The sequence below is a fragment of the Hylaeus volcanicus genome, chromosome 6 (assembly GCF_026283585.1).
Source record: "Hylaeus volcanicus isolate JK05 chromosome 6, UHH_iyHylVolc1.0_haploid, whole genome shotgun sequence".
Lineage (NCBI taxonomy): Eukaryota > Metazoa > Arthropoda > Insecta > Hymenoptera > Colletidae > Hylaeus > Hylaeus volcanicus.
The window spans coordinates 8,255,229-8,264,101 of NC_071981.1; positions in this window are offsets into that span (position 1 = coordinate 8,255,229).

The following is an 8,873-nucleotide window of genomic DNA, read 5'->3' on the forward strand; positions in this document are numbered from 1 at the left end:
AGAACCATTGAGAACCACTGTAAAACTTTACCAAAAAACTCTTTGTAAAAACCTCTTTCGGTTAAGTATAATGAATATACAAAGTGAATGTTTATACACAAAGTGACAATTTTCGGAAAAGTTGAGAGTCACTGCGAAACTTTACCTTTAGACTCTTAGCGAGAACCCTTTCGTTTGAGTACCATGGAGCCATACCAAATAGAACATTTACAAAAAGGTTGAAAGTCACTGCGAAACTTTACCATTGGACTCTTAGCGAAGAACCTGTTTGTTTGAGTACCATGAAGCCATACCAAATAGAACAATTGCGAAAAGGTTGAGAGTCACTGCGAAACTTTACCATTGTACTCTCAGAAGCCCTTTCGATTGAGTACCATGAAGCCATACCAAATAGAACATTTACAAGAAGGTTGGGAGTCACTGCGAAACTTTACCATTGTACTCTTAGCGAAGAACCCTTTCGTTTGAGTACCATGAATGAAATAAAGGCATATCCAAGATAAACATGTAAGGAGAGATTGTAAACACTCTAAACACTCCAAAAAGTTGAAAGTAAGCACTCTATAAGAACACCTTTTACTTTAGTACCATAAAGATTGATTATTAGACTGCGGAACTACACAAAATGAAATCTTCACGAACGTGCCTACAAAAATTGAACCTAAATAGGAATTTATTTTATTCTGGAAATATTATAACATGAACGTTACTTTCAATCTTTTTTATATTCTTACATGTTGTTTGCATTTTGTAGCTTCTTGCACATTTAAATTTCCTATAAATGCATAATGATCCGCAGTCTATTGATTATGAATAATTTAGTAAATAGCCCAAATATTGTCTCCATTATCTCATTATCAAATCTTTAAAACTACCCAAAAAATCGTCCAAAATCCTATTTTATATTACTCGTCAAGCTAAAAGTTTACATATCTAAATGCTCGTGTAACGTCCTGACATCGTTCTCCCGTGAAATGCACGACAAAAGTTTGCGTAACGAGACTCTAATATTTCTTTTTCGAATTTAGCTGCAACAGAAGTGTCAGAGAGAATTTTATTAAATTCCCCATAAGGAACGCTTCAGAGAGGATTCCGCGCGTCTAACTAGTTTAAGCGAGGCGTCACGTTTGAAACTTTATTCACAGACCATGAAGTTACTTCTCACGGGGATTAAACTAATTGAAGTTTATTTAACGGAATAGAAGATCCGGAATTTACCGTCAGATTAGATCGATAAGATACGCGTTCGTTTCGTTTCATCGTGAATTTATGTTAACTGCGTGAACATGCGAGTTTGTATCGGGTCAAATCGCGAAAATGTAATTGCCATACTGGGCAACGATCCATTTTCTGTCAGACGCACTCCGTGGAAAGGCTTCCCAGTGAATCCTGGCGAATAATCAAAAGCGTATTTTCATCACGTTCGCGTTCCGCGCAAGAAAATTACATCTGCAAGTGTACGTGACGCTAATGCTCGGAATTACATCTTAAGAAATCTACTGCGGCATTTCGTTCGAGATACGTGTATGGAGCATTTGTATATTTTCTTTCGCAAAACGACGAAATAAGCGGAAAAATTAATGTTCACTTCACGGAATGATTAATATGCGCGTAAAGTGGTTTCTAGAAAAGACTTTAGAATTTTGTTTAATGAATCAAATGGTATGGAATATACAAGTGGAGCGTTTAAATTGGAACTGGTTAAAGGGAAGCATATAGTGGTGGGACTATTTTTTTCTCAAGCTCATTTTTTAAAGAGATTTTAAGATCATTGACATTTTGCTTAAATGGGATGGAATATTTTCATTTTTGAAATCTTATAGCTGACCAAAAGGCAAATTCACACATGTACACCATTATAGCACTTATTTATTTATTTTAAACTTTCTGAAACTTTTTACCTTTCCTCTAGAATATAGTATCATTTAAAAATAATAACAATTAAAAGTTTAGTTATTACATACATTTCAACGCTCTTTTGGGACCTTATTCCCAAAATCAATTTTATAAATTGGAAACAGTTCTCGTGTAGAAAACAATTTATTCTTCCAAATGAAATCACAAATATCGGAATATTATATAGAAATTAATTTACCGTCAGGTTTGTCGAATACCACGTTGAATTATAAAAACAAATTGCTCATGAGAAACAGTAATGTCATTTGTTAAACAAAATTGTAAATTGTTCTGCAACACGAAAATAAAAGCAATACGTATATATGTGCCCGTACAGATTATGATACACGCGAAACAGCAAAGGTAATGGCGTACCAAACAGCAAATTGCGCGTGATTGGTCGACAAACTCTTGATATAGGTAATTATCGGTTGGCTGAATGTCGTATTTGTTAAAAACGGGGTCACTAGTTTCTAATATAGTATTAACCGGACTCACGTTGGTTTATTAAAGAGGTTTAATTGTTGACTACTCAGCCCTCCTACTAATTAAATATTTACTTAACGGACGACCTACTTTTACAAAGGTACAGCTATGTAAACTTGGCACTCGACTTTTCAAAAATTAATTTTTTTTTACATAAAACGATAGCGTTTCGTTTGTACCTCGACCAATTAATAATTCAAAAAAATTCAAAAAATGGTCAGCACCCGACATCGAGATGTTTGAAATCGGTTTTTCCCGATTCTTTAGAATCGTTTGTACACGTTTGTACCACTTTTCGTTTCATTTGTACCTCAATAGTTTAAATTTTACAAGCAATTGTTGATCCGCGTAAGAGTGAAGTTCGTTAATTTTCAAGATATTTAAAATCTGTTTTTTCCCAATTCTTTAGAATCGTCTGTACCCGCCGGAAACGTCTTTCTTTTCGTTTGTACCTCAGTAGTGTAACTGATACAGCAATTGTTGTTCCGCGTAAAAGTGAACATCGTTAATTTTCAAGATATTTCAAATCTGTTTTTTCCCGATTCTTGAAAATCGTTTGTACTCGCCGAAAACGTCTTTCTTTTCGTTTGTACCTCAATAGTTGAAAATTAACGAACTTCACTCTTACGCGGATCAACAATTGCTATAAAATTTAAACTATTGAGGTACAAACGAAAAGAAAAACGTTTCCGGCGGGTACAAACGATTCTAAAGAGTCGGGAAGAACCGATTTAAAAAATCTCGATGTCGGGTGCTGACCATTTTTTGAATTTTTTTAATTATTAATTGGTCGAGGTACAAACGAAATTATTGGAGGTACAATCAGGTACAAATGAAATACTATCGTTTTCTATAAAAAAAAATTAATTTTTGAAAAGTCGGGTGCCAAGTTCACATAGCTCAAAGGTACGTTAATAAACATTTTCCTTTCGATTACGGCAATATTTAGTAACGAATGATTAATCATAGATTATTATACACAAAAGGATCTGTCGAAAATGTAGAATAACATTTTTTTGTGTGAGGCTTAGTTCCCAAGGAAATGAATTTTAAAAGTGTTCAGTACGACTTGTATTGCGTGTCTGACCATTACTCGCTGTTTCTACTTAAATTGGGGTTCATAAGAATTGATGGTGGTGTTTTCTACTTTAACTGGTTTTAACCAGTTGGAAATTACAAAGGATAATACAAATGAAGTACTATTAATTAAAAATAAAGGTGAGTTCTTTTAATTGGAAGAGCAAAGCATGCTTATACAGGCTGTTCCATCTGTCTCTCACATCTTAAATATCTCGCGTGGTTTTTTGTAATAGAAAAGTATGTCAGAGAAAAAACTTTGTTTGATTTGAAGGAGGACATACTATAGTATGATCAGACATGCCACCTTTATTTTTAATTAACAGTATTTAATTTGTATTTTTCTTTCTAATTTCCAATTGGTTAAAACCAGTTAAAGTAGACAATACCAACATGAATGCTTATGAACGCCAATTCAAGTAAAAACAGTGAGTAATGGCCAGACACCCAATACAAGTCGCAATGCAGCCCATTTAAATAAATTTTTTTGCATTAAACGGAGCGAGCGCAACATTTCTTTCTTACGGATTTGAAGAGCGCATAAATACTGCATTATTATACAATTTTTTCCTTAAATGTTATTTAAGGGGGTATTATCATCTAGAAACTTCAAAAATTCGATTTTTTTTTTTGCATTTTCTTATCATTTGGGGTTTTGAGAAAGTGCCTCTAAAATATTAATTTGAAATTCGTAGATCTCTCATAGTTACAGAGGCTTAAAGGGTGTTCACTAATATTAGTGCTAAATATATAGCAAACTTTAAACGCGTTTTTCTCGAAACGACATTTTTCAAGTCGGTCGCACCTTTTTCTCAAAAACTATTGGACCGACTGACTTCTGGTTTTACACACATTTCGAGAGCACCATCACCTATCTTCTGAACTAGAATTATACCGATAGCTTGAATATTTTAGTCCTGCTCTCGTATTTTAGTTGACAATTTTCCGGGAAAATTAAACCATAATTTTCAAATAGCTGCGATTCCGATAAAAAAGTTAGTACTTACTTAATTCTAGTTCAGACGGTAACTACATTCATATAGATTGAAAAAAAAATTTGTTTTTCAGTCTCAGACAACTACATAGAACCGCCACAGCCTGTGCGCTCGATTGAACGAGCGTCTTACGCCACAACCTGCATAACAGCGCATAACTTGTATAGATTTCAATGAAGTATTTCACAAAAATTTGTGTTGTTAGTTGAAATGTGTTTTATTATGCATAAAAACCGTGGTACTGTAGATTTGATAGTTTTCGCAAAATGAATTCCTAAAAATTACTGAAAAAACAAACTTCTAGACGATAATACCCTCTTAAGTGGAGGGGCTAGCTTGGCAGACGTGGTTTCCTCTGACATTGTTTCTCATCACAAAAAACACCCGATATTTAGGATGTAAGAATTAGATGCGATATTTTGTACGTATAGTCTAATTTATTATTCTACACCTCGACAAACGGCAGAAGAGAATACCAAAGCCTCACTATTCCCGGATACTCGTACGTTAATCGCGACAAATCACCCAAGGGATGGCGCTACAGTCACTGATACTAAAAGAATAGCCCAGAACATGGAACTACTCGCACGTGACCCCTAGCGATAAGTTTATGATCCGGCGAAAATGCGTCTGGAAACATGATTAATGCTCCGTTGAACGTTGGAGTTTCGGCAATTACTCGTAAGTTTGACAAATATTCCGCAGGATATATCGATGGCCTGTACGATTCATCATGCCACGTTGCTAGAAGCCGTTTCCTTAATTTCGATGTTAACCCGCCCTCCCGGATAATCCCCTGGAACTTCGGAATAGATAATTTCACCGATGGCGGAGTCTTCTGACCCGGATTATCCCTTCGAATGACCCTTAAACGTGAACCGACTTTCACGGGATCTTCCCGGGGAAACATTTCTGTCGATGAAGCGAACGTGCTCACAAAGAATCCAAATGGAAAAAAAAGCGCGCGCTGTCGTTTCAAGACGCGATCGATGGAAAACTTGTCGACGGCCACAGTTCTCCAGAAAACGTCTAGCTAACACCCCTCGGTGCCTGGAAAATAGATTATGCAAATTATGACCAAGTAGGCTTTTAGCGAAATTTCGCGTTGAATTTTTGATGCGATTTTATTTTAATAGAACGAGAAAGAAATAGAAAGTCCGAATTTGAAATTTTTGATGTTTGAATTTTTGGAACGATTTTATTTTAATAGAACGAGAAAGAAATAGAAAGTTCGTAATAGTTTTGTCTTGTGCAATCGTGAAGATGAGTTATTTATACTTGAAGCTTATATCGAAGTTATAATTCGTTATTCATTCGTTAACACTTTCAGACATGGCATCCACAATTGAGGACGCAACATTTAAAAATTACCGACACTATCGTTTAGGTTGAATGCCCTTAACCGTTTGACTGCTAAGCAATTCTTGCAAGAACGCACGAAAACTGCGGGACATATTTTGACTTGATGTCAAAGACACACTGAAACTCGCAGCGCAAACGGTTAAGAACGACCAGTTTTCACTTTTATTTTTCCATACAAATTTCAGTCCAAGTTAATCCTAAACGTTAAATTACATTACAAGGAAAAAAAGTAATTCAGGTCTGAAAGAGTTAAGTGTTTGGGGATGAGCTGGAGCTCGTAATATAAGGGACGCTTTTCTAAAGGAGTCCATTTGTGCCAAAAATAATGTATAAAACATAGGGTAGAGTACTTATTCTTTTGTTACTATTTAGAGAAAGAGGAAAAAATTTTGTCACGATGACTACGTAGAGAGAGACTTCTAAGTATTAATTTGGAGAGCCATAAATTTGAAAGAAATCGTTGATTTGAAATTATCACAGCGTTCGAGGATCGCGCGCTGTGATTGGTCGATAGTTTTTCGTCAATAATTCAAAAACGAAGCATCATCCGACATTTTTGCAAAGGAAATTGTGGTTCAGAATCGTCTCAGCTACCCTCCAGTTCCAATTATTATACTAATCCTAGAAGACCCTGTATATTTAAATTGGCCCATACTACCATCAAATTTCATCATGGAAATATTTGAGTACATTCTCGAATAAGTCCTGCATCCCAAATTTATGAAGAAAAACTGTAATAAATATGATCTCGATTTCTTTAACAAGTAATTAATATACACACTACCAGATATTTATACAATCAAGCAAATTAGAGTCTATTAACTATCAACCTTTTTTCTTTATTAATCATTTCATCTCATTATCTCAATTTCTATTTATAAACCTGATAGAAAAACTAGCTATTTTCTCCCGCTTCTTCCTCTAAACATAAGCAAAAATACAGTTGTCACGTTCGTCAACATACTTATTGTTTCCAATACAATTTAACGTGTATTCCGTTAAAAAACTCACGCAATACATTATACTTGCCTGGTAATTGCACAACGCCATTCTGTCTTCTCATTCTCATCTTCTTCTCCCATTCTGGTTTCCTTTTGTTTCCCCTCGGTCTCCCCCATCGCTTCCACCTTTCTCCCATTAGGCTACTCGCTAATTGCCGTTCCTTACCGTTGCCCAGTTACGCCGAGGCTCTTTTCGCAAAAGGCAGCGACGTTTACAAATACGCTCTGAAACATTTCACGCTAACAACCGCTTAGGTAGGAAATAGCCCGTTTCCGTTGCGCAATTGTTTTAAGGCACACGACTCCCATGACCTCTCGAAAAACAGGCTAATTTCCGTGAATATTTTTTTTAATGTGAAAACTATGTTACGCGGAAAGTTGAAATTTGAATGTATGATTATGTACACACGGAATGGCTCGCGAAACTTTTACTCGAAATGTTCAACTTTTTACGTTACATAGTTTTTTGCGGAAAATATTTCCCGCTATCGGCCTGGCCTTTGGTGGGTCATCGTAGCCCACAAAAATAATTCCGGGATTCGTGCCGATGTAATTCAGAAACCCGTACACGTGCTATGTTTCTTTCCATTCATAGTTTCAATCCCGACTTGGTTCCGGGGACCCAGGAGAAATTATTTTTCCTTAACACGGAGAAGTGGGTTAGAGCACCGGATCTGGCAGATCTCGTATTCCCTCAACTCTCGGTTAGCTTTTAGCCTGCGATGTTGTTATTTGCATAGTTCGCTTAATTTTCGTGTGATAAGAGTGCCCGCGTCACGCGATCCCAGGTGTATCGTTGTTGCAACTTTCTTTAATACTGCCACTTCTGATTTCTCTCCCGTTTGTTCTATCTCGCCGGATACTTTTTATTTCGTTCTAACAAAGTAGCTCGGAACTTCCAGACAGTCTGACATGTTTCAATTTGTCTCTCGAAGTTTCTCGAAATTCCCATGTAATAAATGTAATTATACTTTTTCTAAATAGATACCAGAAACAGTAATATTAATATTCATGTAATTTTAAGGGGTCACACCACTTTGATCGTTTCAAAAGATCGAATTTTTTTTCGTTTGAGGTTTATGTCTTTCTGGTGAAATACGTAAAATTTTCTTATTATATTAATATTTGTAATTTTTATGTAACTTCAAGTACTGTAATTTTAGGCTGAATTAGTATGTTTTATTTTAGAACAACGCCATTTTATTAAAAATGCATGTTTTTAATAACATCTATGTATTTCATTAGCTTTTGGACTAAGGAAACTAATTAATTTTGTTTCACCTTTCTAAATTGAATCTGGTTTGAGTTATTATGTCCACTGCAAAACGATTTATTTTTGGAACGTTCTGCGAAATCTCCTGCCAATTCGCCATTATTATAAAAAATGAAAAAATAAAAAATGATTTTCTAGTTGAATGCTTATACAATACATTAATGTACTTCAATGTAAACAAAATCTTTTTATCGCTTCAATAAATATTCTTGGAAAAAAATTCCACGTCAAATCGGACAGTTTCAACAATTTTTGTTTTTGATTTTCTTAATTTTTTGTTATTTTTTAGTACCCCTCAAAAGAGGTTTCCTAGGAAGTTTTGAGATATTTTTGATTACTGGTTCAAAAAATATGGAATATTAAAAACAACCGCTCTTTTGTCCGACAACCGATCAAACAACCGATCATAACTTTCTTAACGATGGTCGAAATTCAATTGTTTTTTTTTTCAAAATTTTCGTTTTTAGGTGACCTTTATATAAAAAAATACAACAAAAATATTTAGAGTGTTTTTAATCGAGATTTGTGAATTTTAAGTTTTTAATCGTGTTTTTAAAACTGTGTGTATCCTTCAATTTTCTAGAAAATTTTCTGTTTCAAACTTCTATTCATCCTACAACTTCTAAGTCCGGTCCGGTAGCGGGCCTTTCAAAATTACTATTTTTTCTAGATTTTTAAAAATTAAAAAGTTTTTTTTCGCTATAAATTATTATCAGTACCGATTTTTGACACTATACTTTTTTTTGTACTTATTATAAATTGATTTCGATAAGTAAATGATTT